The sequence below is a fragment of the Zingiber officinale genome, chromosome 1A (genome assembly GCF_018446385.1).
Source record: "Zingiber officinale cultivar Zhangliang chromosome 1A, Zo_v1.1, whole genome shotgun sequence".
Classification (NCBI taxonomy): Eukaryota; Viridiplantae; Streptophyta; class Magnoliopsida; order Zingiberales; family Zingiberaceae; genus Zingiber; species Zingiber officinale.
The window spans coordinates 134,578,237-134,603,076 of NC_055987.1; the positions used below are offsets into that span (position 1 = coordinate 134,578,237).

Below are 24,840 nucleotides of genomic sequence, written 5' to 3' on the forward strand. Positions count from 1 at the left end.
CGTATCCGTAAGGTGGACGATCCCTTGATCTTTCGGTAGATCACACCCCGGACAGATTTCGGCTAAGTATTTCTCCTTCTCGGTGGAGTAACCTCTCCACAAAGTCTCAGAAAAGATTTGAAATGAAGCACAAGACTTACAAAGTTTAGTGGCTAAAAGGAATGAACAATAAACTTACAGCCACGATGAAAGCAAAGCGCAAAGACAGAAGAAGTTCCTCAGCCAAGAGCTCAAAAACACAGCACTCTTGCTTGATCGACAGAGAGTTTTTGAAAATCCTCACTCAAACCTCTCTTCTTCCTTTTTCTTATTCCTCTGCTTTCTCACTGTCTTCAGCCAGAGCCGAATCACTGTCACCTGTATCGAATCACTGCGACTAACTCAGGCGTCGCCAATCACTCTTCCTCCTCATCTGGTTCTCTGAACTCACACCAATACCATCCATGGTCTTCACTGGTGTCTCTGAGCTCGAACCAATAAGCAAGAGTCAAGCTGTTGCCAACTAATCGCAGCCAGTGAACGTTGACGCTCCAATTACACCATTTGCAGCGAAACACAGCAGAAAGAGCACTTGGTCTTATTCTTCTGATGGAGCTTAATTTGAATTTAAGCATTGGCACGACACCTGCAACCTGTAACTCAAAAAGCTTACAACAGATGGTTAGATCAGATGAATCAGAAATCGCATAGAAACAGCAGAAGACAAATGACATCGTTGTGGATCGGTCAACAGACCGATCCATAGTTCGACCGATCGGGACACATCCCGATCGACCGATGATATTGATCGGTTCTGGACCGATCAGTTTATAGGTGGATCGGTCCACGCATCGATCCCTATTGTTCAATCACATCGCTTCATCGATCGGTTATACCGATCAAATAACCTACGTAGCCGCGTGGTTACCGATGGTCACGAGACCGATCGATAACTATAGATCACCGATCGGTCGACGACCGATCCGCATACCAAAGATCACTAGATCGGCCAATGCACCGATCCAATGCCTCTCGTTGGTTTTAGAGCTTCCCACCCCTAAACCCTAACGCCTTCGTCCAGAACGAGCCACCGAGCCTCTCTCGACCTAGTCTGAGAACAAGCTACCGAGCCCTCTCCGACTTCCACGTCCGGTCGAGAACGAGCACCGAGCCCCTCTCGATCTAGTCCGAGAACGAGCCGAGCCTTCTCGACTTCGTCCGTCCCAGAACGAGCTACCGAGCCCTCTCGACCTGGTCCGAGAACAAGCTACCGAGCCCTCTCCGACTTCCACGCCCGGTCGAGAACGAGCTACCGAGCCCTCTCTCGACCTAGTCCGAGAACGAGTGCCGAGCCCTCTCCGATTGGTCCCGTCCAGAACGAGCCACCGAACCTCTCTCGACCTAATCTAGAGAACAAGCTACCGAGCCTCTCCGACTTCCACGCCCGGTCGAGAACGAGCCACGAGCCCTCTCTCGACCTAGTCTCGAGAACAAGCCGCCGAGCCTCTCTAACCTAGTCCGAGAACGAGCACCGAGCCCTCTCCGGCATGCCAAGTATCCGTACTTGGACTTTCCTCTCCACATGATCAACCTTGATCATTAATCACCGAAGTTTAATTAATATCGATACAAACTTAAATCGGTGTCAACATCAAAACAACAAAGTCGATCAGACAACAATCTCCCTTTGTTGTTTGACAACACGATTTAAGTTTAGATCAGAAATGTTCATATTTTCCTAATTTTAGGGGAATCAAGATCCTCCCCTTAAGACAAACCTCATATTACAAGGATAGGAGAATCAAGATCCTCCCCCTAAAGCCAAACTTTCATTTATCTCTAAACTTAGTTATCTTCTCCCCCTTTGTCAAACACTGAAAAGGTGCGAATTAGGTAAGAAAACGTTAAAGGACTCCCCCTTAACCCATACTGTCTTTTTCTTAATCCACCTAGAATGCCCTCTAAGTGTATTATAAGACAGTGATAAAGAAATAAGAGACATACAAAACATGGCATATGAACAGCATATTAATAGCCAATAGGAAGTGAAACATAAAGAAAAACAAGAACATGAGCAGCATAAATATATGAAATCAGCAAGTATCCAGGTCAGACATAAGTATCCAACAAACAACATCCAAAACATAGATAATCAAAATGACAGCATAGAACAATGTGTACTAATCAACCTCCTCATCATGAGGAGCATCAGCATCATCAGCTGGAGGAGTGGGTCCCTGAGGTGGCATGCCGCTGCTCGAGGATGGATAGCCCGGGAAATACTGCGGAGGTGGGTATCTGGCCATCCATCCCATAATCGCCTGATGTGTCGCCAACTGCTGACTGCGTAGATCATCGTAGCATTGGTCAATCCGAACGCGCAGCCCGTGGAGCTCAGCAACCAGTAGCTCATCGTGCTGATCAATGCGGCTCTCCAGCTCGGCGATCTGCCAGCGCAGATCAGGATCTACCTCTCCATCGTCAGCAGCAACAGCAGGAGGTGCAGCAACAGGAACAGCCGCAACCTGTCGTGGAGGTGTCCGTGGTAACTCACCTAGTGCTCTCCCATCCTTCCACCGAACCTCCCCATTCTGTCCTATGATGCCAGACTTGGAAAATGCCCGTTTCCCAAGTCTGCAGTCTTGCCTGACCATTTTGACTATTCTACCCTTGGAGACATCAATCTGAAGGGTCTCGAGCCAATCTGTAATTATATGCCCATAAGGCATATAAACAGTGAAGCTGTTTGGCTCACTATAGGAGATGATCGAAGAATAGATGCTAGACATGATGTCAAAGTCGAGACGCCGACGCAATCCATAAAGCATCAGGCAATGATATGGTCGGATCTCAGACAAGGGTTTAGATGTGATTGACATAAGGCAGTTTGTGACAATCTTAAAGAGAATGTAATCTGGGGCAGATAATCTCAAGGCTGCAAAAGTAGGAAAATCAACATCTAATTCATCTAGCCCACCCAGTCTAGGATGTCCGAAGAAATACTCATAAATGGAGTCAGATGAGACATCAAAGGGTGAAGATAAGGGGTCTGGTAAGTCAGGATATATGGAAAAGACATTTCCTGAACACCTACGGCAAGCTAGATAATCAAAGAAGACTGAGAAACTGAAATCAAGAGTCTGCTTAGCAACTTTTGTTCTATAACTTACATCATTAGTTTGATGAAGATTGTTATAAAACTCAGATACTAAGTCATAATTGATATCTCGTTCTAAATAGACAAGTGAATCAAGTTTGTAATAGGCAATGATTTCTGACACAGATGGACAAAATTTGTCCATGAATTTTCGATCCACAGACCTACAAGGGAGCAATTTGAAGTTCCGTTGTTTAAAGGCTGGTTCAAAATGGTGGTTTGGGAATCTCCCGGAGACAGATGGTTGAGGTCAGGAGGGAGCCTTAGTCTTAGACTTCTCAGGCGACTTAGAGGTTCCTTCACCCACTTGTTTCTTCCTAAGGTTTAACAATGTGATACAATGGGGCAAATAAGTGAGCACCGGAGCCACCAACAACCGAAAGCCAAAACAAAATGCACAGATACGGTGAGAAATGAAACTAAAATGCCAAGGTGAGTAGTTCTAGGGAAGTATGGAGTTACCTTGGTGCCATTGAAGTATCTTTTGGCTAGGGCTTTGGCTAGGGCTTCGGCGTGCAAAGAGAAGAGAAGAGTTGAGGTGTAGGAAAGTGTCGGCTAGGGCTTCAGCGTGAAAGGAGAAGAGAAAGGATCGGGAAGATTTAAGAGAGATCGGCTAGGGTCCAGGTGTTGAAGTGATCGGACGGCTGCCCGATCAGGAGATATCAGAAACTTCTTGATCGGTCACCAATCCGATCACGGAACCTCCTGATCGGTCTTTGGACCGATCAGGAAACCTCCTGATCGGTCTGGGCTACTCTGTGTACCAGACTGACCTGATCGATCCCCGGACCGATCAGGGAACTCCTGATCGGTCTGTAGACCGATCAGTAGGCTTCCTGACGTACAAAACGAACCTGATCGATCCCTGGACCGATTAAATTACAAACAGAAGGGTTTGGAGAGATTTTTGGATCGGTCGACAGACCGATCCACCTTCTCCTGATCGGGCTGTAGACCGATCAGTGTCTGATACTGAAGTTTCTCCAGTAATTTCAGTAACTTAAATTCGTAGAGGTGTTCGATAATTCGTAGAAGTTTCTCGAGTAAAACTTCCAAATTCAGTACCTAGAACCTAAAGAATCTACAAGCATAACTATTTCCTAAAGATTATGGTCTGAAATTGTTTATAGCCCGAAAGTTTCAGACATTTAGAAAAACATACAACTCAAGGCTTGAAAACTGAAATTTTCGACCTTGTTATGTTCAGTTTCAAGTTTGTCAAAATATAACTAAATTGCTATCATTATTTCAAGGACTTGTCCTAGTTTCAATCAAAATCATGAAAAGTATCGATCAAAGGTATCAAACAGTCTATCAACCAAAGTTACATAATTTCTAGGTAAAGGTCCAACCAAGTTTCCTTGGTTGGAATATATGAGTAAGATCTAGGAACCAAATACACATGAATTATGTAATGGTCTTCCCCATACTCAATTTATGTCTCTTCAACCTAATTATTCAAGGGATGCATGATACATTTTGAATAATTCGGCTGATCCTAGCATCTCACCCCATTTCTAGCAAACAAAAATAATTTGTTAAACCTTATAGTTTGTGTGAGATGTTCCCAAGTTGCCCAAATTAATTTTCTTTTTTTTTCTTATCGTTTTAATTGTCCTTATTGATCACGACGTGGTCCTAATGACCTATTGAGCCAAACACATTCCCAATTCTCTCCTCAAATGACCAAATTCATTTTCCGGAAGAGGTTTGGTGAAAATATCGGCTAAGTTTGACTTTGACTCAACATATGTGAGTGCAATGTCTCCCCTAGCTACGTGATCTCAAATGAAGTGATGACGCATTTTAACATGTTTGGTCCTTGAATGATGGACTGGATTTTTTGTTAGGTTTATTGTGCTGATGTTATCACACAACACTTGCACTCCCTTATATGAAAGCCCATAATCTTCTAGGATGTGGATCATCCACAACAATTGTGATACACTCTCTCCCATGGCAATGTATTCAGCCTCGGTTGTGGAGAGAGCAACGCAATGTTGCTTCCGACTTGACCAACTAACCAATGATGAACCTAAAAATTGGCAACCCCCACTAGTGCTTTTCCGATCCAATTTGCACCGAGCATAATCGGAGTTGGTATAACCTATCAAATCAAAAGACTCAGTACGAGGGTACCAGAGACCAAATCTAATTGTGCCCTTAAGGTATCTCAGAATTCTCTTAACTGCAATTAAATGAGATTCCTTGGCACATACTTGATATCTAGCGCACATGCCCACAGCAAAAAGTATGTCCGGTCGACTAGCTGTGAGATATAGAAGACTACCGATCATGCTTCTATATTGCGTTAGATCAACTGGTTTTCCATTCTCATCATTGTCAAGGCGAGTGTTCGTCGCCATTGGAGTGGATACTTCCTTAGAGTCACTCATTTTGAATTTCTTGAGCATCTCTTGAGTGTATTTTGTTTGATGGACATAAATGTCATCTCGAGTTTGTTTGATTTCAAATCCAAGGAAGAATGTCAATTCTCCCACCAGACTCATCTCAAACTCACTTTCCATGTGAGTGATAAATTCATTCAAATAGTCCTTATTATTTGAGCCACAAATTATGTCATCGACATACACCTGAGCTACAAATATGTTTTCACTATCTCTACGCAGAAATAGTGTTGGGTCTATTTGACCTCTTACAAAACCCTTTTCTAGTAAGTAAGTTAACAACCTTTCGTACCATGCTCGAGGTGCTTGTTTAAGCCCATAAAGAGCTTTCTTGAGCTTGTACACGTGGTTTGGAGCTTCGGTATTCACAAACCCCGGTGGTTGTTCAACATAGACCTCTTCTTTAATGAAACCATATAAGAAAGCCGATTTAACGTCCATTTGATAGAGCTTGAAGTCTCTATGTGCAGCAAAAGCTAGCATTAAACGAATGGACTCTAATCGAGCCACGGGAGCATAAGTCTCATCATAATCGAGGCCTTCGACTTGACTATAGCCCTTGGCTACAAGTCTTGCCTTGTTTCTTACGACTTCTCCCTTTTGGTTTAACTTATTTTTGAAGACCCATTTGGTTCCAATAATGGTGGTCTTCTTAGGTCTAGGAACTAAGTCCCACACTTGGCTCCTTTCAAATTGACCTAACTCATCTTGCATAGCTATGATCCAATCAGGATCATGCAATGGCTCATCAACTAATTTTGGTTCGATTTCTGAGATCAAGGCGACCTCATTAGACTCATTTCTAAAGAATGATCTAGTCCTAACCCCTTGTTGAATGTCTCCCACAATCTGGTCTTGGAGATGACTAAAGGCTATCCTAGATTGCCTTGGTGTTGGTGGTGCCTTATGAGTAGTCTCACTAGACACAGGCAAGGGCTCAGTATCAAGCAAAGGATCAGACTGAGCCCTCTCTTGCCTTTGCTCATCATCATCGGAGTCAATTTCGTCTCTTTCTATGTTTTGATCATTTAAACTTAGATTTCTAAGTTCAAATTGAATTTCTCCTACATCCCTTGATTGATCATTTGATTTAGGAATTTCTTCAAATGCTACATCCGAGGACTCTTCAATCAATTTAGTCCTATTGTTGTAGACTTGATAGGCTTTGCTGATGAGAGAGTACCCGACTAGTATCCCTTCGTCAGCCTTAGCCGTGAACTTTCCAAGATGATCCTTGATGTTCAAGATAAACACCTTACAACCAAACACCCTAAGATGTTTAATTGTAGGGGGTTTCCCAAACCAAAGTTCATGGGGAGTCTTTCCTAAAAACCTATGTATCAAGACTCGGTTTTGCACATAGCAAGCGGTATTTACAGCTTCAGCCCATAAGTAGCTCGATAGTGAGTACTCATTGAGCATGCTTCGTGCAGCCTCTTGCAAGACTCGGTTCTTTCTCTCCACAACTCCATTTTGTTGTGGGGTCCTTGGAGTAGAGAACTCATGCCTATATCCTTTTTCTTGACAAAATTCTAAAAATCTATGATTTTGAAATTCTCCACCATGATCACTTCTAATTGTTTTAATTGTTGTTGATTTTTCATTTTCAGTTCTTTTACAAAAAGAAACAAAAACATCTATGGTTTGATCCTTATTTTTCAAAAAGAAAGTCCATGTATATCTAGTAAAATCATCAATGATCACTAAGCAGTATCTACTTCCATTCAATGAAATAACATTACTGCAATCAAACAAATCCATATGCAATAAATCTAAAGCAGTAGATGTACTTACAGCGCTTTTACCTTTATGAGACGCTTTTGTTTGCTTACCCTTTTGACATGCATCACATAATTTTGTCTTTTGGTACTTGATGCTTGGTAAGTCTCGCACTAATCCTTTGTTGGCCAGCTTTCGAATATTCTTCATGTTTACGTGGGCCAACCTCCTATGCCACAGCCATGATTCTTCTTCTTTTGACATGAAACACTTAGCAGAGGCATTAGTAGCACTTTTAAAAAATACTTGATAAATGTTATCTACCCTTGTGCCTACTAGTACCGTGTCAAGTGTGTCAATGTGTTTGACCAAACATTGACTTGAATGAAACTCAATTGTGCAACCCGTATCACACAATTGGCTGACACTTAGGAGATTAAAGGTCATCCCCTTGACTAGAAGGACATTTTTGATTTGAAGACATTCGGATATATGAATATCTCCAACTCCTATAACCTTAAGGCTACCATTATTACCAAAGGACACATTACCTCTATTTTTGTTTTGAAGGGTAGTAAAGAGTGACTTGTCCCCGGTTATGTGCTTGGAGCATCCACTATCAACAAACCAAGTTGATAGATGCTCCCCCTTGACAAATGCCTACAAGACACGAAAGATAGATGTTTTAGGCACCCAAATCTTGGGACCTAATGCATCTACAATGAAAGACCTAGGAACCCATGCCTTGGTCACACCCTTCCTAGTCTCATGAACCCTAGAAGCATGTGATCTATGAAATTGGGTTCTAGACACTAGGGAAATGAAACTAGACTCCTTAGGTTGATATCCTAACCCAGCCTTGTTGTAGACCGCCCTTTGGGCATTTAGAATCATATCTAAGGTCTTAGAGCTAGTTGAGAATTTCTCAAGCATTTTCTTGAGTTTCTCAACTTCACTCTTTAAGACTTTATTTTCATCCTCAAGAAGCTCTTGATGTAGGTCATCAACCTCATCTTCCCTAAGAGTCTTCAAGTGTTCTACTTCATCTTTTAATGATTTGATTTCAATTTTTGATTTCTTAAGCAAAGTAGATAAATGTGCAATAGTTTTATAGCATTTTTCTAAGTGAGGAGAAGTTACCTCTTCATCATCCGAAGATGATGAAGCCGCGGCTGATGTATCACTTCCGGAATCCGATTCCTCCCTTGCCATGAGCGCTAATTGATGAGTGCTTTTCTCCTTCTTCTCTTCCTCCGATGAGCTTGAGGAGGATTTATCTCAAGTAGCTTTGAGAGCTTTCTTCTTCTTGGCCCTTTCCTCCTTCTTCTTGAGTTTTGGACACTCGCTCTGATAGTGTCCTTTCTTGCTACACTCATAACACGTAACATTAGTCTTATCAACATTTTGATCAATAGACTTACCTTTCCCTTTGTATCTCCGGCTCCTTCTCATGATTCTCCTTACGAAGTTGGCCATCTTGCTTGATGATGATCCACCTTCATCATCGGACTCGGAGGAGGATGAGGATGTAGGAATCTCTTTCCGAAAGAGATACCAAAGATAACTAAGTTTAGAGATAAATGAAAGTTTGGCTTTAGGGGGAGGATCTTGATTCCCCTATCCTTACATGGTGTTGTATCTGTCTTAGGGGGAGGATCTTGATTCTCCTAAAATTAGGGAAATATGAACATTTCTGATCTAAACTTAAATCGTGTTGTCAAACAACAAAAAGGGGGAGATTGTTAATACAGTCTGACCTGGCTGTTGTTTTGATGTTGACACTGATTTAAGTTTGTATCAGATATTAATTAAACTCAGACTGATTAATGATCAAGGTTGATCATGAGGAGAGGAAAAGTCCAAGTACGGATAATTGGCACGCGAAGTCGGAGAGGGCTCGAGCCTGCCTCCGGACTAGGTCGAGAGGGCTCGCACTGCTCTCCGGACTCAGGTCGAGAGGGCTCGGTAGCTCATTCTCCGGACGCGTGGAAGTCTGAGAGGGCTCGGTAGCTTGTTCTCCGAACTAGGTCCGAGAGGGCTCGATAGCTCGCTCTGGACCAAGTCGGAGAGGGCCTCGGCACTGTTCTCGGACTAGGTCGAGAGGGCTTGTAGCCTGCCTCGGACCCGGACGTGAAGTCGGAGAGGGCTCTGAGCTTGTTCTCCGCACTAGGTCGAGAGGGCCGGTAGCTCGTCTCCGGACCGGACAAGTCGGAGAGGGCTCGGCACTGTTCTCCGGACTCAGGTCGAGAGGGCTCTGAGCTCGTTCTCGACCCGACGCCAAGTCGGAGAGGGCCTCGGTAGCTTGTTCTCCGATCAGGTCGAGAGGGCTCGGTAGCTCGTTCTCCGGACCAGAAGGCGTTAGGGTTTAGGGGGGAAGCTCTAAAACCAACAGAGGCATTGGATCGGTCTGCATTGACCGATCCGATATTGTCGTTCGACGGCTCTGTCGACCGATCCGGTGATACCTTAGTTATCACCGACCTGGCTGTTGTTTTGATGTTGACACCGATTTAAGTTTGTATCAGATATTAATTAAACTCGGACTGATTAATGATCAAGATTGATCGTGTGGAGAGGAAAAGTACAAGCACGGATACTTGGCACGCGAAGTCGGAGAGGGCTCGGTAGCTCATTCTCCTGACTAGGTCGAGAGGGCTCGGCACTGCCTCCGGACTAGGCCGAGAGGGCTCGATGGCTCGTTCTCACCCGAGCGTGGAAGTTGGAGAGGCCTGAGCTTGTTCTCCGGACTAGGTCGAGAGGGCCTGGTAGCTCGCTCTCTGACCGGACCAAGTCGGAGAGGGCTCGGCGGCTCTCCGCACTCAGGCCGAGAGGGCTTGGTAGCTCGTTCTCTGACCCGGACGTGGAAGTCGGAGAGGGCTCGGTAGCTTGTTCTCCAGACTAGGTCAGAGAGGGCTCGGTAGCTCGTTCTCTGGACCGGACGAAGTCGGAGAGGGTTCGACAGCTCGTTCTCCAGACTAGGTCAGAGAGGGCTCGGTAGCTCGTTCTCTGACCCGGACGTGGAAGTCGGAGAGGGCTCGGTAGCTTGTTCTCCAGACTAGGTCAGAGAGGGCTCGGTAGCTCGTTCTCTGGACCAGGAAGACGTTAGGGTTTAGGGTTGGGAAGCTCTAAAACCAACAGAGGCATTGGATCGGTCTGTTGACCGATCCAGTGATACTTTGGCTGTCTGGATCGGTCTGTCGACCGATCCAGTGATACCTTAGTTATCACTGACCTGGCTATTGTTTTGATGTTGACACTGATTTAAGTTTGTATAAGATATTAATCAAACTCAGACTGATTAATGATCAAGGTTGATCATGTGGAGAGGAAAAGTCCAAGTACGGATACTTGGCACGCGAAGTCGGAGAGGGCTCGGTAGCTCGTTCTCCGGACTAGGTCAAAGAGGGCTCGGCAGCTTGTTCTCCAGACTAGGTCAGAGAGGGCTCAGTAGCTCGTTCTCTAACCCGGACGTGGAAGTCGGAGATGGCTCGGTAGCTTGTTCTCCAAACTAGGTCAGAGAGGGCTCGGTAGCTCGTTCTCTGGACCAGACGAAGTTGGAGAGGGCTCGGCAACTCGTTCTCCAGACTAGGTCAGAGAGGGCTCGGTAGCTCGTTCTCTGACCCAGACGTGGAAGTCGGAGAGGGCTCGGTAGCTTGTTCTCCAGACTAGGTCAGAGAGGGCTCGGTAGCTTGTTCTCCAGACTAGGTCAGAGAGGGCTCGGTAGCTCGTTCTCTGGACCAGGAAGACGTTAGGGTTTAGGGCTGGGAAGCTCTAAAACCAACAGAGGCATTGGATCGGTCTGTTGACCGATCTAGTGATACTTTGGCTGTCTGGATCGGTCTGTCGACCGATCCAGTGATACCTTAGTTATCTGATCGGTCTCGTGACCGATCAGTAACCACACAGCAGCTTTCTGTGGGTTATCTGATCGGTCTGGTGATCGATCAGTAAGAAGCGATGTGATTCAGAACAATAGGGCGATCGGTCTGTGGACCGATCCACCTATTCAGAACAATAGGGCGATCGGTCTGTGGACCGATCCACCTATAGGTGGATCGGTCCACAGACCGATCAGTATCATCCCAGACCGATCAGGATGTGTCCTGATCGGTCCAGAGGGCTATGGATTGGTCTATTGACCGATCCACAACGATGTCGTTTGTCTTCTGCTGTTTCTCTGCGATTTCTGATTCATCTGATCTAACCATCTGCTGTAAGCTTTTTGAGTTACAGGTTGCAGGTGTCGTGCCAATGCTTAAATTCAAATTAAGCTCCATCAGAAGAATAAGACCAAGTGCTCTTTCTGCTTTGGAGCGTCAACGTTCACCGGCTACGATCAGTTGGCAACAGCTTGACTCTTGCTTATTGGTTCGAGCTCAGAGACACCAGTGAAGACCATGGATGGTATTGGTGTGAGTTCAGAGAACCAGATGAGGAGGAAGAGTGATTGGTGATGCTTGAGTTGATCGCAGTGATTCGATACAGGTGACAGTGATTCGGCTCTGGCTGAAGACAGTGAGAAAGCAGAGGAATAAGAAGAAGGAAGAAGAGAGGTTTGAGTGAGGATTTTCAAAAACTCTCTGTCGATCAAGCAAGAGGTTACTGTTTTTGAGCTCTTGGCTGAGGAGCTTCTTCTGTCTTTGCGCTTTGCTTTCATCGTGACTGTAAGTTTATTGTTCATTCCTTTTAGCCACTAAACTCTGTAAGTCTTGTGCTTTATTTCAGATCTTTTCTGAGACTTTGTGGAGAGGTTACTCCACCGAGAAGGAGAAATACTTAGCCGGAATCTGTCCGGGGTGTGATCTACCGAAAGATCAAGGGATCGTCCACCTTACGGATACGCCGAGGAGTAGGGGCAAGTTATCCCCGAACCTCGTACATCCTTGTTGTGTTAGTGGTGGGTTGTTTCTTTTCCTTGCATCAGTTTTCCTTTTGCTTATTTCCGCTGTGCTAACAAACTTTTGTGAGGAGATTAATTGAGTTTTTAGAGGAGGCTATTCACACCCCCCCTCTCTAGCCATCCGAAGGTCCTAACACTTTTAACTCGTGAGATCTAGTGTTTTGAGATGTATCATTGATTAGAGCTTGGGGCGGCTTGTCGGCATGACTCCTTCAACACTCAAGTCAGTCACTGAGAAGGGGAAAGAAAACGAAGTAAAGAAGAAGAGGAGAGGAGTTTGGTGGAGAAGAGATGCTTCCGCTTGAGAGAAGAAGACCGATGTACCTAGAATTTACCATTCATGGTGATTATATAGTTGTTAGAAGGAAATCTCCACGTCACCTGCTTCCATGCCTGTCTACTTCTTCCCGCTTGAGTCAGTGAAGACAGATTTGTGATGATCTGTTATTGTTCTTCTAATCCTTGATTGCCACTTGGGGTGAAGAAGGCCTCAAGAGAACCATTTCTGACACCCATTACTCATCTCTCCATTCATTGATTGTCATGTACTATGAAGAAGGAATCAAGGGAGTCGCCTCTGACATCCATTACTTGTCTCTCCATTCATTGATTACCACGTACTAATAACCAAAAGCTTCACCACACTTGAAATATGACAAAAGGATTTATTTTACTAAGTGAAGCGATCCTCAATGCTCAGAAGAACTTAATAATATTGCTCTGTGGAATTTTCGTTATATTGCTCTGCGGAACTCAATGATGTTTTCACTTTAGTGTTATTGCTCGATAGACATCAATGATATTACTCTACGGAGTTTAGTATTTTTGTTCAGTGGACATCAATGATGTTACTCTGTGAAATTTAGTATTATTTCTCTATGGATCTCAATGATGTTACTTTGCAGAATTTAGTATTATTGCTTGGCAGATCTCAATAATGATACTCCGTGAAACTTAGTATTATTGCTCAGTGGACCTCGATGATGTTACTCTGCGAAACTTTGTATTATTGCTTTGTGGACCTCGATGAGATTACTCTGCGGAATTTAGTATGATTGTTAGGCGGACCTCAATAATGTTACCCTGCGGAACTTAGTATTATTGCTCGGTGGACCTTGATGATGTTTCTTAGTAGACTTTAATGTCATTGCTCGGCGAATCTCAATAATGTTACTCTGCAAAACTTAATATTATTGCTCGGTGGACTTCGATGATGTTACTCTGCGGAATTTAGTATTATTGCTCGGTGGACCTCAGTAACATTGTTTTGCGGAGCTTCGATGATATTGCTTGGCAGACCTTCAGTAATGTCGCTGGGTGAAACTCTATCACTATTACTCTGCAAAACTTTGGTTATATTTCTGGCAATATTTATTTACCCCATGGGACGGAACCTAGCTATATTACCAGAGAGAACCTCACTATATTACTCAAGGTAAACCCAACAACCATCAGATGTTCCTCCTTTAAGTTAGACTGAAGAGCGAAGTCGAATGAAATCTGATTAAATGTTCAAAGATAATATTTTCAGAAAAAAAAACCCCGGCTACCATTAGATGTATATATAGAAAAAAAAATGAGCGTTGCCCAACGTTTTAAAAATTGAATATTGGCCACGTTCACTAACTTTTCTATTTGGCAACGTTGGCCAATTGAAAATCAATGCAAATGTTAATAAATACATTGAATTTAAAATAAAAAAATTTTAAAAAAATAAAGAGAAAGCTGTAGCATAGGTGGGCCCCTACTACCGGTCCACCAGCTAGGCACACTCGTTGTGATGTAGCCGTAAGCTGGATAACCCATTTTACTTTTATTTAAAAAAAAATAGAAACAACTAAGCAAAACTTTTTGCCCGGTGATTTCAATCCCCATCCCCTCCCAGTGGTGGAGATTTGGGATTCGGGGATATTTAGAGAAATACCCTCCAAATATCTCGTATTGTGGATGCTCTAAGAAAAAGTTGGTAGATGCAGCAAACACAAATATCAGTTAATTAAGGCTAGTCTAACACATGTCAATCTGGAAATTAGCATATAATCGAGTTACCAACAAGTCTAAACACAAAATATTATAAAACCATAACTTCTAGGTCATCATTTAAATAAAGACATTAATGAAGACTAGAAGCTGATTTTTCGAAACCACATTTAAACCCTTGAAACTAACATCTATAATTAGATTTGAAGAACCAAAAAGTTGTAACCTGATAGATCTATCTGTTCTATTTTTCTTTAAGTACCATTCATCAATCACTGATTAGTCTATTGTTTTTGTGAAAATTTTATCCATTTTTTTATTACATAGATAACACTAATGACAATAATGGAAAATAATCTCAAATTGATTTTAATCAATTGAGATTTATTATATTTGACATCACGATCAAAATCAAAATCGATATGAATCAAATAACAAAAATAATACTTCCAAATCTATTATATTCATTACTATGCTTATAATTGTATACCATATTTAATCTTTCCATTATTGTTTAGACAATTTGTATAAATAAGTCTATTGACTTTAGTAAATAACAGATCAAAAAATTAATTCCTCCCAATTTTCTCCCAATTAGTCTATTTCCTCCCAATTTTCTTCTTTCGAATTTTTGTTACAACAGCTATAGGAGTTTCTACATTTTGATATCATCGTCTATAGTGCAGCAACCTCGACAACTTCGACAACGACAACAACAGTTTCGATAGTAGCAGCTTTTCTTTTCCTTTCATCAACAACTCTTTTCCGTCAATGACAGCAACTTCAACAACGTCAATTATAGCAAGGCGGAGTTGTTATATGTTCCTGTTATTTTTCTCTTCGTTCTGTTTTTTTCCCCTTCCCCATTCTACCAAAAAAAACAAAAAAAAAACCTAAAAAAAACCAGAAAGCAGAAAAAAAACAGAAAAAAATGTCTTCTTTCAGTTCTACTGAGATCCTGCATCATCACAAAATATCTCCTTGTCTTTTCATATGGTTCCTTCTTTTTCCATTAAACTTGACCATGATAACTATTTACTATGAAAATTGCAATTTCTTCTTTACTTTGCGTTCATGACTTACTTGGTCATGTTGATGGTACTTCATCTCCACCTCGAAAAGATGATCCATCATATGCTATTTGGTTTAAGAAGGATCAATTAGTCTTGACTTGGTTAATCTCATGAGCCTATACTTCCCGTACTCGTTAGCCTCAACACCTCTGGTCAAGTTTGGGAAGCTCTTGATCATTCTTTTACACCCCACTCTCAAGCATGGATTCTCCAACTTCATCTACAATTACAGTCTGTGCAACGAGGAGATGCTTCTATTAATGACTATATGCAATTAGTCAAGACCATTGCTAACAACCTAGTTGCAATTGAACATTTGGTCTCTGATCCAGAACTATTAATGCATGTTCTTGCAGGTTTGAGTTTTCAATATAATAACTTTGTTCCCAGTGTGACGACTCGCATAGATCAAGTGTCACTTGGAACTCTTCATGGTATACTATCTTCTTATGAAAGACTTCTACAAATACAATCTCAAAGGGTGTCAAATTCTCTGCCTTCATCGACACACATGATTAGCAAAACTCCACAACCTGATCAACATAATCATCCTCCTCCCAAACATGGTCATCAAAATCAGATTGGAGGTTTTAGAGGCCAAGGTCGAGGGCGCTGTCAGATTTGCTTCAACTATGGTCATTATGCTCAAAATTGTTATAAAAGATATTATTCAAATTTTTGAGGAGGACCTGTATCATCAAATCGACTCCCTCCCACATCTTGACAATCTAGTACTCAATTATCTCATTCTGGAGCATTCTCACTCTCCATCCCTCCTAATGCAACGTCATCGATTCCTAAAACGCCAGGATGACATCCAGATTCTGGAGCGAGTCATCATGTTACACCGGAGTATGATATTCTTGTCGAAGCTTCGCCTTATCATGGACCGACATGGTACAAATACACAATGACTTAGGTTTGCAAATTGCTCACATTGAAAATACATCCTTTCATTCATATGGTCATACTTTTCGCATACATAACACTCTTCATGTTCCTTCTATCACTAAAAATTTACTTTCCATATGTCAATTTGCTCTTGATAATAATGTGTTTTTTAAATTTCATCCTCATCATTATCTTGTGAAGGATCTCGCGACATGAACTATTTTACTCCAAGGGGACACTAAAAATGGTCTTTATCATCTTCAACCCACTTCTCTCAAAACCTTTGTTGGAGAACGTACGGATAAATTCTCTTGGCATGCGCGTCTTGGTCATCTGCCTCTATATCTTGTTCATGATATTATTTATCGTTTTGGTTTACCAACTTTTTTAGCGTCATCATCTCATTTATATGAAGCTTGTATGAAAGCAAAATCTCATAAACAACCTTTTGTATCCTTTACTCGTAACTCTAGTTTTTCTTTAGAAATTATTCACTTTGATTTATGGGGTCCTGCTCCTATTCTTTCTAATCAGGGTTCTCTTTACTATGTTATTTTAATTGATAACTTTAGCAAGTTCATTTGGATATTTCCTATAAAAAGAAAATATGATCTCTTTGATATTTTTTACTGTTTTCAAAGGCATGTTGAGTGTTATTTTGATCATAAAATACTCTCCCTTCATTCTGATTGGAGTGGAGAGTATCAAGCGCTTCATCATCATCTTACTTCCTCTGGCATCCTCCATCGAGTCTCTTGTCCCCACACTCCTGAACAAAATGGATCCACTGAGAGAAAACATCATCATGTGGTTGAAACTGCCTTAGCTCTTCTTAATCATGCCTCAATTCCACTTAAATTTTGGGATGATGTCGTCCAAATCGCAGTCTATCTTATCAATCGTTTACCCACTCCGCTACTTTAAAACAAGTGTCCCTTGGAAAGATTTTATAATCGTCCTCCAGATTACTCTTTCTTCTGTATCTTTGGTTACACATGTTAACCTTGGTTACAACCTTACTCTAAACACAAGTTAAACCGTCGCTCTCAACAATGTATTTTTCTTGGTTATAGTAATTTGTATCATGGGTACCGTTGCCTCCATATTTCGACCTGATGGATATATATTTTTCGACATGTTACTTTTGATGAATCTCTTTTTCCGTTTACAGTTGCTACCTCAAATCCTCCTTCAGATAATCAAGGAACCTATCTAATATCACCGAATAATATACTAGAATCCCAACAGATTACTTCATCAAGACATATTGAAAGTACCAGGAGATGGTATATTGGGTCATGCTCTATCTCCACAAATTCTTGTAGACTCAACAGCTAATGGTGATCCACTCTCTAGTTCTGATTTCAATTCGTCTAACCACTCATCTCCAAGTAGCTTTGATGATGATACTCCTTGGCAAATGTTTCCTCTAAGCAATATTTATGCACGATGTCAACCAGTTTCCACTTGTTATCCTCTTCCATATGCTCTTATTACTTCTTCAAATTTTGTTGAACCTTCTAGCTTTACATAGGCAGTCAAAGATCCAAATTGACGTGCTGCGATGACTATAGAGTTTGATGCCCTTCTTCGCAATGCAACTTGGAGCTTAATTCCTCGTACTCCATCTATGAATATTATGGGCTCTAAATGAGTTTACAAAATTAAGTATCGTGCAAATGGATCTATTGAACATTACAAAACTTGCCTTGTTGCTAAAGGCTTAAATCAATAAGTAGATATTGACTTCAATGATACTTTTAGTCCAGTCGTTAAAATTACAACTATTAGATTGCTACTATCTATAGTTGTTAGCTCCAATTGGCCGATACGACAATTAGATGTTTCCAATACTTTCCTTCATGGACACCTTAAAAAAAACTATTTTTATGGAACAACCACTTGGATTCATCCACTCGCAACTTCCAAGTGTGTCGACTTCAAAAATCTATATATGGTCTTCGGCAAGCACCTCGTACATGGTTTCTATCGTTTATCTACCTGGCTTCATATTCAGGGATTTTCTAACTTAAAAACTGACTCTTTCCTATTCTACAAATGTAATGAGGAATTTTTAATATTTATTTTGATTTATGTGGATGATATCTTAATAACTGGTAGTGATCAAAACGGTATTACTACTTTACTCCATCTTCTTCGTCAAGAGTTTCCTATTCGAGATCTTGGCAATGCTCGTTTTTTCCTAAGTATAGAGTTTCTCTCCCATTCTGAAAGTTGTCTTCTCTCTCACAGCAAATATATTACTGGATTTCTACAACAAGCTAAAATGGATAGTGCACGTTCTATCTCCACACTAATCATTGAAGGTGGTTTCACTGCACCTTCATCCTCCTCTTCGGCTGACCTAGATCTACCGAAGCATTGTTGGTACTCTACAATATGTCACCATTATACGACCCGATATTGCTTTCGCTGTGAATCATGCTTGTAAATTTACGCATGCTCCTACTGAACACCATTGGGAAGGTGTTAAGAGAATTCTTCAATATCTCAAAGACACTATTTTACATGGTCTTCTTTTATATCGTTAATCCTCACGAGAGTTGATTGCTTACAGTGATGCAGATTGGGAGCTCCCGAAGATAAACGTTCTACTAGTGGATATGCCATATTTCTTGGGCAAAATCTTATTTCTTGGCTTTCAAAGAAGCAACCTACAGTCTCTTGCTCAAATACTAAAGCTAAATATAAAGCTATAGCTAATGCGACATTAGAAATTATTTGGCTACAATATCTTCTTTCAGAATTACACTTTTCCTCAACTGCTACGCCCAAAATCTGGTGTGATAATATTATAGCAACTTATCTTGCGACAAATCCTATTTTTTATGCTCATATAAAGCATGTAGAGATTGATTTCCATTTTGTTCGTGAGCATATGACGACTCGACAACTTTCAGTTTTTTACATCTCTACTGAAGATTAAATTGCTGATATTTTTACCAAGTCATTATCCAGACAACATTTCACCAAATTAGCATTAAACTCAATGTTCAGACACTTTCGTTGAGTTTGTCGGAGGTAATGATAATAATGAAAAATAATTTCAAATTGATTTCAATCAATTGAGACGTATTATATTTGACATCACAATCAAAATCAAGATTAACATGAATCAAATAGCAAAAATAATACTTCTAAATCTATTATATTCATTACTATGTTTATAATTGTATATCATATTTAATCTTTCCATTATTATTTAGATAACTTGTATAAATAATCTATTGAATTTAGTAAATAACATATCAAAGAATTAATTCTCTATTCTATTTCTTTTCCTTATCTATTAGTTTCAACAAACACAACCAAAATAGATGAATATATGAATCCTCACACAAGTAATTGTGATGATTTCTTCTCCTTTGTTTTTTCAAAAAAAAAAATATTGTTTACAAAATGGAAGCAAGTGGCAAACAGAGAAAAGGCAAAATTCTGTTCGATTAGACTTGAGAAGAAACACTTCAAGTGAAAATGCTTGATAGGAAATCCCACTTCTGAGATACAAACAAGCTAGCAGGATTGGAAATAAGAAACATCAGCTTCTCGGAAGTATTGCATCCAGTAAAATAAGAGCAATTTGGAAACAAACTTAAAACATTAAGCTAGACTTGGAGATCCTAAAAAGTCAGCAACAAGAAATAAGAAACGATCGATAATACTCAAAAATGTCAGGTAATTAAGAAGCCAATCAGATGCTTAGCAACCCGGAACCTCAAATCCGAAACAAGAAAGAGCTACAGACGGTGTACCACAAGGACGTCAAAGAAACTGACATACCTTAGCAATCGAACCCGGCAACAGATCCAATTAGCAGCGAAGAATGAATAAAATGGCGGACGGAAGAGTTAGTTAAAAGGATCTGAAGATTTCGCCCGAGCGGCCGCGTCAAAGAAAGAGACTTGTGCGGAAGCGGTAGGAAATCTAGGGCGAGAGTCTCGCGTCGAAAACTCTCTCCGAAACGTAGTCGTCGTCCTTAGTTGAATGGATCAAAGAAGACCGAGCACGGGCGGAAAGACGGGAATAGGCAAGGGAAATTGCTCCTCCACCTCGTGGACTGTGATCACTGCCAAAAAATTTGACCGTTGGGCGTCTCCTGTGATGAAGTCTGGCACAACTCAGGAACCCACGCGGTGGTTCAATGAACAATCATGTCGACGATTTGGGTAAGTAATAAGTTGAGTGCTAAATAAAATATGTTTTTAGATATATTAACTCGCTCTGCTAATTATGCGTAAATAAATAAATTATATATCTTATTTCTATGCAACTCCTCTACAAGTATGGAGGATGTGGTTCAATTACTTGGGCTACTTTTGTCTTTTTCTACAAGGCGTGGTGTAAGCTTGGATTGACTTCCCATGTTGTTTCGTTTTTGCCAGAATTCGGTCCGAGGAGGCTTCTATTGGCAATTCTCAGTTTTCAGATTTCGGAGCAATTTTGTTTATAGTCAAGTTAATTCGGTCTGCTAAAGTGTGTTTTTAATTTTTATTAGAATAAAATTGTATCGCTCATTCTAAACAGTCTATAATGACAGTCTTACATAAAATACAGACACATAAATTATGAGTATTTGCACGAAGAAGGACCATTTTATATCCGCTGAGATATTTTACTGCAGCATACATGAGAGGAGAGGAGGATGGAGGAGACAATAAAACGAGAGAACTCTGCTGCTGCTCATCCTTGCTAGCACGTGCCGACTATTGCAAGTGCTCCCAATGTGTCTCGCCACTCACTGAATGCTCTCGCCCTCTCCGCACACGCATCGAAAAGAGATAAACCTTCAATCCATTGTTATAGCATCACGTACAGGGAGATACAGTTTTGGGGCTAAAATTGCTCTTTCAAGAATAATGTCATATTCTTTCCATGAAACACACAACTTTCCATCCTCTTGGTTCCATTCCATTCTAATAGAGTATGATGGTGGAGCCCGTCCAGGTGATCTACCCGGGCTATGGGCTACTCCGACACGGTCACCCAGGCTGCTCTCTTCTTCTCTTGCATTTTCTTTCTTTCTCTCAGGGTAAATTTAAGCTTTTTTCTTATTGATTGTCATTAGCTACCCGGGCTACAGCCCGGGTAACCTAGAACGTGGCTCCGCCCGTGAGTATAGTTGAATACATAGAAAAGGTTCATTTATGATCTTGTACAAAAATCGTGAATAAGGCTAGTTGGGGATGTGACTTCTTGGTTGACCGCGTATAAACTCCGCTCTGCTCTGCAACACAAAAAACGTTAGTGCCGAGCCAGGAAAGGATTCCCGGCGTTGGCCCTCCAATGCTCAAATAAGGCACCGGAACAGTAGAAGAAAGTGGAGCAATAGTGAAAGCACAAGTGCGAATAGTGAACAATACATACCTCCGTCGATGCATGGACCCCCTTTATATAGTGTCCTAGTGGAGGACATGCACCCTCCTTAAGGCGCAGACATGCTTCCCCAACCGTCCTATGAAAGGACATGTCAGAAAAGTGTCTCTGATACCATACCTTAACAAGACATGCAAATCCTTAATAAAACAGTAGAAGTTTCCGTTGTACAATCCGCCTGTTGACCATACCCTGCTGTCAACGGCCGCTCGGCTGGGACTCCTCAGCTTGGTCGACCTCTGCTGCTTTTCCCCGTAGTGACTTGGTTCAGTAGATTGCTTCTGCCCGACTGGACAAGCACTCCAGTCACCTTAACGTTCCTCCGATTCGTAATGAGCATTTGATGTTCTTTCCGTAATGCTCTTGGTCGTACGGGCGTTCTGCTCAGACAAGTTGTAAGTACCCCATGGTAATTTTGATTTGATCAACCAAGTCAAATTAGGTCCTGTTATGTTTTAATGTCATGTGTCTAAGTGTGCAAAAACTTGGAAGCATAGAAATCGAGCGAAAGATGCAGCTAGCGAGAAGGATAGAATTAGAGAGAGCTGACGGCCTCAGTGCGTCCGAGAGATGAGATGCTACAGATGAGTACGCTGGCGGAGGAGAAAGAAGCACACAGCAGTTCTGAGAGACGAGAAGCCGGAGCAGAAGGATGCTCGAGAAGGCCAGAAAATGAGTTCAAGTGAGCCCTATTCCAAATAACCGAAATCACCCAAGCGAGCAGCGTCGAGTGGAAGATCCGGAGAAAAAGTCAACCGGAGGTTGACTGTGCTCCGGGCGCCCGAACCACCCGAACCCAAGGCGCCCCAGATGCACACCTTGGTTAAGCTAGATTAGCTCAGTCCTGGTGCCCGGACCTGGTCCAGGCGCCTGGACCGAAAAGTTTATTGCTTTGCCAGCTGTCGCGATCCATTACAATGGGGATCAAATTTCATCCCCCTTCAGGCACCTGGAACTCTTCCAGGCACCCCGATCAGGACTATAAATACAGTCGTAATCCCAGAAGCTAAAAACAACACTTACAAATGATTCCATTTTAGTTTAACTTTGTAATTATGAGCTTTTACTGGTGTAAGAGGTTGCTCCGCCCAAAGGAGATTTTTAGTGAGCTTTAATTTACTTAGATTAGCAATTCGCTGATTGCAAACCAAGTAATTCTTTCTATGCCTCTTCCTTTTAATTAAGTTCTTAATTCTTTTATGCAAATGTTTATCTTAATCAAGCTATAAGTTTTGAGAAAGGTATTTCTGGTTTTTGATTTCAAGTAATTCACCCCCTCTTGCTGACCTTTAAAGGACCAACAATTGGTATCAGAACAAGGACGCTTCAAAAGGACTAACCGTCGACCGAAGCATAAGAAATAGTCGGACCAAGTATCTACTCACCGAAGTTCGAAGGGGAGTTCGCAATTTGAAAATGAAAGATGGATGTATTATTTAAAATAGATTTTTATTTACTACTAATATTAAAATATGGTTTTGTAGTTCTAAAAGACAAAGAAGAATATCAATGGACCAAGAAAGAGCAAGCAGATTTCATAACAAATGGACGAGCTGAATTGCATCTACTAAGTGTGCTACCTCCACAAGAAGTCAACAGAATCGATGCCTACAAATCAACAAAAGAGATTTGGGAGATGTTTCTGGAGCTACACGAAGGTACGTCCGAAGCCAAACTCACAAGAAGGTACCTGCTCCGGAACCAGATCTGCAACGTCTAATTGGAGGAAGGAGAAACCGTCACACATCTCCACTCAAGAATCAAGGAGCTCATTATCGGACTCACAATCTCAGAGAAAAGATAACCAACTAAGATTCGCTAAGGTACACGCTTAACGCATTTTCTAGGACTTCGGAATGGTTAACCCTAATAGATGCGTACTTCATCTCTAGGGACTTAGAGATAACTGATTTATAATAATTATTTTTAACATTTGAGATTCATTAATCCAGAAATGCTGCAGGTCTAAGCACGAAGACAATGCAGAACATTGCCCTTAAGGAGAAAACTAACGAACAAGAGTTCAAAACATCCCTTGACGATGATGAAACGACATTCATGGTAAGGAAATTTAAAAAGTTATTTAAAACTAATAAGTTTAATCAAGTGAAGGGTAAAAGAAGGGAAAAAAAGTAAAATGCTAACACTGCAATAAAGAAGGGCACATGAAAGACAACTGCCCAAAACTAAAGAACAAGTACACAAGCAAAGACAAGAGACCAACCCAGAAAAGGCACAAGAACCTAAAGGCGATGTGGGACGAAACTTCATCAGAATCAAAAATCGAAGGCTTCGCCGGACTTGCATTGATGGCAAGTCACCAAGAAGACGACGAAGCCAGTTCATTGAAGATGAGCATCGAGAGCATTAATGAAGGGGAAGGAACATCGAAAAAAAGTAGTTTTACAGGGGGAGCATCAAATTCTGAAATCGACAAGGTAAGTTAGGTACGGTCTTTACCTCATGACCAGTTACTTAAATTCATAAAAATATTGTCAAAAATGCCTGTAAATTAGAGATTGAAAATATAAAATATAAAATATAAAAAGGAAAATGATGAATTAAAACTATCCTTAGCAACAATATGTCGATTAGAAGATTTCGACAAGATAAAAATTGAAAATGAAAAGCTGAAAATAGAAATAGAAAATTTGAAAAATTTTGCATGCTCACATGTTTAACTAGCTCGAAATTATTCATGACTTAATTGGTATTATATATATCATAAGAACCAAATCAGAAAATTATCACCAAAACATATTCTTAATTTTTTTTTATTAATCCGGTAGGAAGGAATCTATTTTGGATTTTAAAATCATGCTTGGATTGAATTTTTATGTCTTACATTTGAATTAACTTAATATTTTTTTTGCTTAGAATTGACTAAATAATTTTTTCCTATAATTTCTGTTTGAAATAAATTTGATCCTAATTTTTCTAAAAAATAAAATTTCATTACTCATTTATGAAAAAAATTCAAATTTTTTGACCGTTGTATTATTTCTATATAATTATTTTTTAAAAAATTCATATTTTTCAATTTAAAAATATCTTACCATGATATTTTTTTGTAAAATTTATTTTTCTGTAAAACTTTATCATTTTCTCTATCTAATAAAATATTTTTAAAATTTTTTTACCGTTGGTGAATTTTCTATGAATTATTTTTCTAAATGTAAATTTTTAATATTAAAAATTCTCAAAAATTACATTTTTGAAAGTTAATTTTTTTATAAAAAAAAATAATTCCTCTATTATTTTATCAAAAAATTTCTCATATTTTTTTGAGCTCAGAAATCATTTTAAAGAAAATTTTAGTAAAAATGAATCATTAAAGAA

General features: G+C 40.7%; 1 protein-coding gene across 2 annotated transcripts in view; it reads right to left on the reverse strand.

Moving 5' to 3' along the window:
* LOC122010152 (SNAP25 homologous protein SNAP33-like) overlaps positions 1 to 20,235 on the reverse strand; it is a 35,274-nt gene extending 15,039 nt beyond the window's left edge. For both annotated transcript variants that reach the window (XM_042566593.1, XM_042566585.1), the window contains exon 1: positions 19,909 to 20,235. The gene's annotated coding sequence lies outside the window, so the exon portion shown is untranslated. The remainder of the gene's footprint in view (positions 1 to 19,908) is intronic.
* Positions 20,236 to 24,840: the final 4,605 nt, after the last annotated feature.